We start from the raw sequence: 9,901 nt of genomic DNA on the forward strand, positions 1-9,901 counted from the left end.
TATTGGGGGGCGTTGGAAAAAAAAAACACTATATATGTATAGATAGGTCTGATGCCACTGAACATTTTGGGTGGTTGAAAGGGGAAAATAATTTTCAGAAATGACTTAGTTAACACACGTCAAAGGAAAAGCCATACTTTGGACAAAATTACAAGAATTTTGTCAAAATAAAATAACGTCCAAGGGTTAATGGGAGCCGACTTATTTTTTCCTCCTGTTTTTTACTGTAGAAGAGGGAGGGGAGGGTTACACACGCAAGCTGCCATTTGCATTTTTCACTAGTTCAGTCTTTGCCAGCACTAATTGGACATTCAGCCACACTAGTTGTGCTTTTTGTCACACGAGTTGCACAGAAACTCTCCCTAGCCACTCATTTTCAGCCACATGTTAACAAGTCAAATTCGGCTTATTCTAATATTTAACTTGTGACCTGTGATTTGGAGCACAAGCTCACTAATGAGAGCTGGAACACTCACTAGTGACTCTAGTGACAGACAAAATACCGACAAGTTAACTAGTGTACGCCCCTACACGCTTCAATATCTAACTAGTGAGTGTCAAATGTTTCACTAGTTAAACTAGTGATGCGCCAAATACCCAGCAGCTACACTCGTGTGACAGTTTGACCTCACTAGTTCAACTAGTGAGATCCAAAAGGCTCACTAGTACAACTCGTGGATGCCAATCTGCTCACATGTTAACTGGTTACACAAAAAATAATGAGGAGGTGGGACAGACATGTGCATCCAGGAATTCCATTGGCTCCACAATTACACCCAGTCAGGATTCGAATTTGTGATTAGCCCACCCACTTTATTTGCATGTTGGACACTAGCTTACAAGTTGTCCTGAAGAATTGCAGCTAGGTAACTAGGCTGCCTCTTACAGTTTACAGTTAACTTGTGAATGCTGAAACACAGATTGCTTGACTACTTGCAACCTATTTTGGCCATACATGCTATCTAGAAAGGCTCAAAATGTGAAATAGTTCACTAGTAAATCTTAATGTATCCACTAGTTGCACTAGTTTGTTGCATTTTGACCTTACTTGTTTTCTAGTGAAACATGTTTTCTTACTAGTAACACTAGGTAAGGTCAGAGTTACTCACTAGTTTACTAGTGACACAGATTTTCATCTCACTAGCTAACTAGTGGAATGTGTTTTGTCTCACTTGTCAGGCTCAATACTGAACTTGTATGAACTTTGATTGAGCATGTTTGACGACATTTTGCACAATATATAGTTTCTGGTGTGATAATTGAGTGATTTATTAGCTGTTTAAAACTTAGGTTCATTTTACAATTTGTCATTCTTACAGTAAAACAAAAAGACCAACTAATGGATTTTCTTAGAGAATGACTTTTAATTTTTTTATGCCGCTGCTCATGGAGTCTCCTATATGCCTAAGGTAGGTGCCCGTTTTGGTTTCGGTCGGTAGCTGCTTTGGTTTGGAAACTATTTAAATTTTAAGTTTTTGAAAATAGGCCCACTACAGATCTGCCCTGGGCAGTAATATTGAAGTCTGTGACTAGGCATTTAAAATGAAAAAAAACTAGTGGTCTTCTTTTTTTCTTCCCCCATGCCTGTTACCATACCGTACAGTACAGACAAATTCTGACCACACGATGGCAGTAGACACCACTATTGCAAGTTCTTTGAGCATATTTTTGATATCAGGCTTTGCATATGCTAGTGGCTTGATATCAAGTTAGTGACGCTCGTAGTGCTTACAAGTTAACAAGTAAGCTCCACTTTTTATGGAATGAGATCGCTGTCAAAAAGGCGTATCCTTGTTTTCAAATAGACGTATGCGTGTTTTCAGATTTGTATTCGTTTTTTTCAGATTTGTATCCGTGTTTTCAGATTCGTATCCGTGTTTCAGATTTGTATCCGTTTTTTACCACTCGTATGAGTACAACTCTCGCGAGACACGTGCGTGAATCTTCTTTTGCACGCATGGATCTATGGTGTAAGATGGCTGTAAAAAATACATATCCGTGTTTTCGAAATTGTATTTGTGTTTTCAAATTTGTATCCATGTTTTCAGATTTGTATTCGTGTTTTCAAATTTGTATCTGTGTTTTACCACTCGTATGAGTACAACTCTCGCGAGAGACGGGCGAGAATCTCTCCTTTGGATGCACGAGTCTTCCTTTGCACGCATGGATCTGTGGCGTAAGATAACTGTCAAAAAGGCGTATCCGTGTTTCAGGCAATGTCAGTCGATCAACGAGTCAGTGTGTGTTGATAAATGTTTTTTTTAATATTTATTTACTTATTTAGTGTTGAGGTTATGTGACAGTTAATCCCTTACCAAGTTATAATTTATATTGATAATTTTCAAACAATATATGATATATAACAATATAACAATCTGTCATTACATCAGCAAGCATCTGCTCAGTAGGACAATACTCCAGATGTATCTTGCCGCTGTTTACAACTTCCCTGATGAAATGATACTTGACGTCTATGTGCTTGCATTTTTGTCTATTTACAGGATTCTTTGCACGCGCAATAGTACCTTGGTTGTCTTCAAACACTTTTGTTTGCGTATACTGGTACTTGTCCATCCCTTTAAGTAACTGCTTCAAATATATACATTCCTGTATAGCTGCTGCTAAGGCAATGTATTCTGCTTTGCACGTAGAAAGTGCAAATGTTTGTTGTTTTCTTGATTTCCATGAAATTAGAGAACTTCCTTCACTTAGACGAACACAATAACCTGAGATCCTATGTCTGCTCTCTCTGAGGCCCAGTCTGCATCACTGTAAACCACAGGTGTCAAAGTCAAGGCCCGGGGGCCAGATCCGGACCGCCACCTCACTTTTTGCGGCCCTTGAAATGCTGATTTGACTTCAGGTTTCTGACTAAAATACCAAAATTGCAAGTTTAAAAAATTGGGGGAAGAAAAACAAACATTTTCTTATCCTCCAAATCTCTTTTGAACAGTTTTTGCCGGCTTCTGATCAAATGTGTGATCAACACACTTAAAATGTATTTGAATTCACAGTCATTCCGGCCCTCTGACAGAAACAATCACTATAATGCGGCCCAAAATAAAAATTAGTTTGACACCACTGCTGTAAACTTTCAAACCAAGTTTACTTGTTTCATTTCTTTTGAAACATAGGCTGTGTTCTGCGGTACCCTTAAAATTTTACAGTGCTCCAGTGTTCTTCAGCTGGATCATCAAAATGCTGTGAGAGTTTACTGACTACAAAACTTATGGCTGGTCTAGTGCATGTGGACAAGTAGAATAAACTTCCCACTGCCTCTCTGTACTTTCTTGAATTTGTCATTTTTGTAGCATTTTCTGAATAGTCAAGTTTTGGTTCACATGGGGTGTCTCTTGCCCAACAGTCTTCCATTTCAAATCTTTTTATTATTTTGTTCACATATCTTTTCTGTGATATACCAACTTGACCTTCTGTTTGTTCGAAGTCTATTCCTAGAAAGTGTCTGAGTCTTCCCAGATCTTTCATTTTGAATTTTTCAGTTAGCATTGTTTTCACATCTGATAATACACTTTCATTGCTAGTTGCTATTATTTCAAACCCATATAATGAGGATTGCCTTTTCATCACCATCCGTAGCTTGGTCAACGATGTGTATAAACTTATTATTCTTGGCTTGCTTTTTCCAGTATAATGTTCTTTTAATATCTTCAGTGCCTCCCTGCCATTGTCAGCAGCGTCATGCCTGATTAGTGATAGGATTTGTTCATTAATCAATCTTATCAGTTCAGCATAGCAGTCAACATTCTTCCTTCTGTCTAGAGCTAACTGCTCTTCATTAGCATTTGTGGGCTCGCGCAAAATAGTCTCTTTCAGATTCAAGCTGTGTAAGTGACCAAGAAACCTAGTTTCCCAAAGGTCATACTTATCTTCTGTTCCGTCAAAAAAGACTTGCAGTGATAGCATTCCTGCCACTCCCTTGCTCGCCATCTCTGCACGTGTTGTAGCAGCCAGTCTTTTCTTTAGCTAGCCTTTGGCACTTAGCTTTTAGCTCTGGTGGTCGCGTAATGCATCGCGGCACTCCCAAAAACTTTGCTTGGCACTTATCTTCAAGTTGGCTCTCATTCACTGCCACTTCTCGACATCAGTAGCCGCTAGCGCTGTCCGAAGCTGCCTGGGACCATAACCTGTTGATTATTTTCATTCAGACTCCACTTTAGTATAGTTTACATACATACAAGCCTCATACAACTTTTCCGTGGCAAGCTACACATACGTCACATCCGGGATTGGATAAAAAAAAAAAAAAAAACTTCAAAATAAAATACTGTACATAACACAATAAGTAAAGTCACTTTATTTTATATTGCTTAACAACTTGTAAACATGTGAGCTGAGAAGTTCGGCAACTGAATCTTACTTGTTAACTAGTATGCACTACGAGCGCCCACTAGCTTGATATCAAGCCTACGAGCACCTACTAGCTTGAATAAATACTCAAAAGGCTTGTCGTACAGATGAACGCCCACTAGCTTGATATCAAGCCACGAGCATGCAAAACCTGATTCATGCTGCGTTCAGATGGAGTACGTTGTTTATGCTCTACGCGAGGCGTTTTGTCGCGAGGTCAAGATGAAGTTTACTTTGCATGCAACAGTATCACGCGAGGGGAGGTGAGTGAGCTTGCTGTGCACTTTACAGTGCATACGCTTCCGCCTTTCTACAAGCCAGGTGAGTGCTCTTGCTTGGCTCCGTCTTGTATTGAAAGCTCAGCTGGCCGCGTTGGATAGCTCCCGGTGACCGCAAAGCAGCAGTCATGATTCGTTCCTGCCCCCTGTTTGAGACGTTGAACGTTCCCGAAGCTGATTGGCTGACGTGACAAATGTTAAATTTTTTTAATTTCTTGTGTCACGCGTAATTACGCGCCGCGCGTCGCTCCATCGCCTGCATCACGTCGCTCGCTGCGTCATCGCGCCCGTCGCATGAACTCCATTGACTACAATACAAAACCGTCACTCTTCGCACTCCATCTGAACGCGGCATAAAAGCTCAAAGGGTGATAGGACGCGTTGTCGCTCCTCCTATATTACCCAGGATGCATCGGTAAGGACGGCAGCCAATCATGATGCAGTTGGTGGCAACCAGCAACAGACGAAGCTGAAGAAAATACCTTTCAAAGGTAACACTTGTTTTGTTTTTATTCGTAAGTAATGTTTTCGTACAAAATGTCGTTTTACGATTCGTTTTCAGATGTATTGTTCGTTTTGTTTTTATTCGTCAGTAATATTGCCGTACCAAAAGTAGTTTTACGATTATTTTTCTTCATAGGTAATGCTCGTTTTGTTTTTATTCATAAGTAATATTGTTGTACAAAATGTAGTTTTGCGATTATTTTAGGGAAGACAGTTGTTGTCTAAACGTCAAATATGCTGTAAATTTATCAAGATATAGTCTGCTAATAAACTTTCTCCCAAGATTGCGGCGATTTTGGGTGTCCAGTTTTGACGCGGTAGTCAACGTTCTCAGTAGCCGTCAAGATAAGCCTCGTGTTGGCAGAATTTTATGAAATCAGCCGCTGGCTCTGACTTCTGTAGCCGTTAAAAAGCAATTTAAAAGTGCAGTTTTTGGGACATAATATTCTTATTAGTATTTGTTACTTTTGTATGTCAGAATTCTTTTTTTTCCTTGCTTGTATCCGTGAAGACACTCACTAGTTCGATATCAAGGGGTAGGCTATAGGGGAGCACACTAGTTAACGTCAGTAATTTGTCATTAGTGGGTGTTCCAGCTCTCACTAGTAAACTAGTGGAGGAAATCAGAGGTCACTAGTTAACATGTTAGAATAATCTGTGTTTGACTAGTTAACATGTTGACAATTTTATGTCTTACTAATTAACTAGTTAGACTTTGCACATGACTAGTTAGATGTAAAGCGCCACAAGTGCATCAAAAAGCGGACGAGCTGGGAAATTGGCACTACAAGTGTGTTGATGTGTCTTGATGTCACTAGTTCGGCATCCTATCAAAACATGTTGGACAACAGTGCCACTACTTGTTGAAAATGAGCCACTAGTCGGCGTTTTTGTGCAACTAGTACGACAAAGCTAATAACTGGTGTGGATGAATGTCCAACTAGTGCTGGCAAAAACTGAACTAGTGAAAAATGAGTACGCCTGCCAGCGTACTCATGTAGTACTCTTCCATACTGTGCACAGCAAGCTCGCGCCACTCCCCTCCCCTCTCCTCGCGCGATAAAAAAAAAAAAAAAGTGGACAAAAACTACAACAGCGACAGAAAGACCTGTTCATACGTTTGTGATGTGGTTTTTAAAGCATCAAGCCCCAGACCCCCCTCCCGCCGGTCCGCAATCTAAATCAATATAAATCTGAGGCGTAGTGACAAGGATGATGTGGTTTTTAGAGCAGACAGACCCCCCCCCTCCCCCCCCCCCCCCCCCCCCAGTCCGCAGTCTAAATTTAAGCCGTTGACCGTGCTGCGGTGATTTAAAGGTTGGGAACCACTGAAATAAATGATTGCCATTGCACACTAACAAGAGAGACAGGAAGAGGAGAGCGAGCTCAATAGTTCTACAGAGAAAAAAAACACGGTGGAAAGGTGAGAAAATGGAGAGGAAACACAGTGAAATTTGGATTCATTTCAACTTAATTGATTGTTCAAAGGCTGTGTATTGTGCATCTGTCCCCTCAGAGAGAATCTTCTCCAAAATAGGGCAGGTATTAACAGAGAGGAAAAACAGGATCAACCCCTCAAATCTGAGGCACTTGTTTTTTCTTAATGCCTTAAAGACTAGCCAAAACTTTTACCTGGATTCTGCTTTTTTTCTTTTTGTTTTAATTTATAATTTGTTGTGTGCTAATCAAAACTTACTTATGTTGTTTTATTGTAAATAGTTAAAATCTTATAAATATACACAATCAGAGATTGGAACTTTTTGTTGATCTTGTTTTGAGATGGGTCTTTGTTTTTGTACTTTGATTTTTTTTGTAGCACTCCATGTTGAGTATGTTCAGAAGAATATAAAGCCATGTAAATAATAAATATTTGATATACCATATATATCATTACAGACACGATAACAGGCTACATAAACATTTGTTTGGAGAACACTATCCCTGTCAGAACAGTCAAGTGCTTTGCAAATAATAAACCGTGGATTACCCCTAAAATCAAAACTCTGCTGAAGGAGAAGAAGAGAGCTTTCAGGTCAGGGGACAGGGTGGAGCTGAGAGCTGTAAAGAAGGAGTTGAGAAGGAAGATCAGGGAGGGAAAGGCGAGGTACAGGAGAAAGATGGAGGAGAAAGACCAAGGAGATGGTGGTGGATCTCCGCAGACACCAGTCAGCCCCCTCACTGGTGAACATTCAGGGTATTACACTGAGAGAGTGGCCTCTTACAAGTACCTGGGTGTGCACCTGAACCATAAACTGGACTGGACTCACAATACAGATGCACTGTGTAGGAAAGGTCAGAGCAGGCTCTACCTTCTCAGGACAATTGAGGTCTTTTGGAGTGCAGGGGGCACTTCTAAAGACTTTCTATGACTTTGTGGTAGCATCAGCCATTCTGTATGGTGGGATTTGCTGAAGCAGCAGCATCACTGAGAGGGAGAGGAAGAGGCTGGACAAATTCATCGTCGAGTCCAGCTCAGTCCTCGGCTGTTCTCTGGAGTCAGTGCGGGAGGTGGGCAACAGACGAATTCTGGCAAAACTGACATCTATGCTGGACCATTAGTCGCACCCTCTGCAGGACGTACTATCTGGGCTAGAGAGCAGCTTCAGTGGCAGACTGATCCACACTCGCTGTGTAAAGGAGAGATTCCGCAGGTCTTTCCTTCCTTCTGCCGTGAGACTCTATAACAAACACTGCTAAACCCCTGTTACAGTTACAGTTACTGATGCTGTACAATAGTTTATTATCAAGTGCAATAATATACCTGCAATACAAGTGCAATACATGTTAAATAATATATTTACTCATTGCAATGTAATTATTTCGTATATACAGTATAGTGCAATCATTTTATTATGTATTTGTTTATTATTTATTTTAGACACAACACATATATAGTCTGTAATTTTCTTTTTTATCTGGCATGTGACTTGTTTTATCTCCAATGCGCTTGCCAATGCAATTTCCTCTGTGGGACAAATAAAGGATTATCTATTGTGATTTTTTATATTAGTAATTCGCTTTACACATACCTTTACATTGTTTTTGGTAGTAAACAAATTTAAGCAACAAAAAAACTGAGGAGCCTTTTGGGAGCATAATATCTCGTTCCACTTTTATGCCAATGACAGCCAGATTTATGTCCCTCTTAAAAAGAGGGACGCTTACTCGATCGCTACATTAGTTAAGTGTCTTGATGACATAAAAGCCTGGATGTCATTGAGTTTTCTAAATTTTAATGAAAAGAAACTTGAGGTGATGGTTTTTGGTGGCTCCACTGGAACACCCCTTCCAGACCTGGGCTCCTTGGCCCAGCATGTTAAACCCACCATCACCAACCGAGGAGTAAAAGTCGATGCGGAGCTCAAATTTGACAACCAGATCAGGGCGGTTGTCAAATCGAGCTTCTACCATTTGAGGCAGCTGGCCAAAATTAAGCCAATTCTTTCAAGGCAGCAGTTAGAGGTCGTTATCCACGCCTTCATAACTACCCGGCTGGACTACTGTAATGCCTTTTATGTGGGGGTCAGTGCCTCGGCCATCTCCCGTCTGCAGATGGTCCAGAATGCTGCAGCACGTCTTTTAACAGGCACACGCAAGCATGAGCACATTTCCCCCATTTTAGCTTCACTCCATTGGCTGTCTGTACATTTTAGGATTCATTTTAAAATCCTTTTATTTGCTTATAAATCCCTGAACGGTCTTGTCCCTCCATACCTCTGAGCTTCTGCACCCCTACACACCTGCTCGCTATCTCAGGTCAGCTGATCAGTTGCTCCTGAGAGAGCCGCAAACTAAGCGGAAGCTCAGAGGGGACCATGCCTTTGCTGTTGCTGCCCCAAAACTTTGCAACAACTTTTATCCCTATCATTTTTATTTGCTATTTTATTCTTTTTATCCTTAATTTTATTCTATTTTTGACCCTTAAGTTGACTATAGAAGGAAGAAAAAAAAGTGAACAATGAAAATGAATCTCATGACATGAAACACAAGGCTGGTTACTGTCTTGGCCTTTGTTTTACAGGCACGAGGGTCCCTCTCCTAGACTGTGCACCTCCTTTTCCTCTGCCCAAGGTTCCAACATCATCGTTGTGGTCACCACAGCCACCACATGCCCTGATGATACCACAGGAGTCGACACTGAGACCACACATATGTGAACCTCAAGGGGCATCACGAATCATTCTTCCAACAATATGTTTGAGTGACTTGCCTGCCTCCCCATCCACACTGAAGGTGTCTTCAACCTCTGTATGTTTCCTCACCTGCACTCATCGACTTCGTGAGAAGGTAGAGAGGTAGAGACTAAACCTGTGGAATGTGTCAAGGACAAGAACATTTCACACAACACGGAAAAGGCTGTTACATCTGTGGAAATATGTACCACTGGGTCAAGAACTGCCCTCAAAGGTCACGAACCCAGCAACGCTGTGGACAAGGTGGACAGGGTCCCCGGGGAGTGGTTGACCCCACCAAAACTAGGAGTCTATCCAACAGTTCCAGTCTGACTGAGGTCGAGTGGGAGAAGGCACGGTCGAAAGAGACGAAACCTCAGCCTCCAGCATTAGAAAAGGGAGGTGACACACATTACATCAACAATACACACATTTAAAAGAAAATTGCTACTTACGGATGAAGATTTTAAATGTTATTCAGACACCTTCATTTATTATTTTTTAATTGTTTTGGACATTTGGGAAAGGATATCACATTTTGATTCAAAAGCTACACATTGTTGAAATAATGTCTGATCT

At 40.9% G+C, this 9,901-nt stretch overlaps 1 protein-coding gene across 1 annotated transcript in view; it reads right to left on the reverse strand.

The window, feature by feature from the left end:
- dnah9 (dynein, axonemal, heavy chain 9) overlaps nucleotides 1-4,159 on the reverse strand; it is a 39,333-nt gene extending 35,174 nt beyond the window's left edge. Inside the window, exon 1 of the transcript XR_015868301.1 lies at nucleotides 3,884-4,159. The gene's annotated coding sequence lies outside the window, so the exon portion shown is untranslated. The remainder of the gene's footprint in view (nucleotides 1-3,883) is intronic.
- Between the last annotated feature and the right edge of the window lie 5,742 nt (nucleotides 4,160-9,901).

The sequence above is a fragment of the Hippichthys cyanospilos genome, chromosome 17 (assembly GCF_059441005.1).
Source record: "Hippichthys cyanospilos isolate Australia breed blue-spotted pipefish chromosome 17, RoL_Hcya_1.0, whole genome shotgun sequence".
In the NCBI taxonomy this organism is placed as follows: Eukaryota; Metazoa; Chordata; class Actinopteri; order Syngnathiformes; family Syngnathidae; genus Hippichthys; species Hippichthys cyanospilos.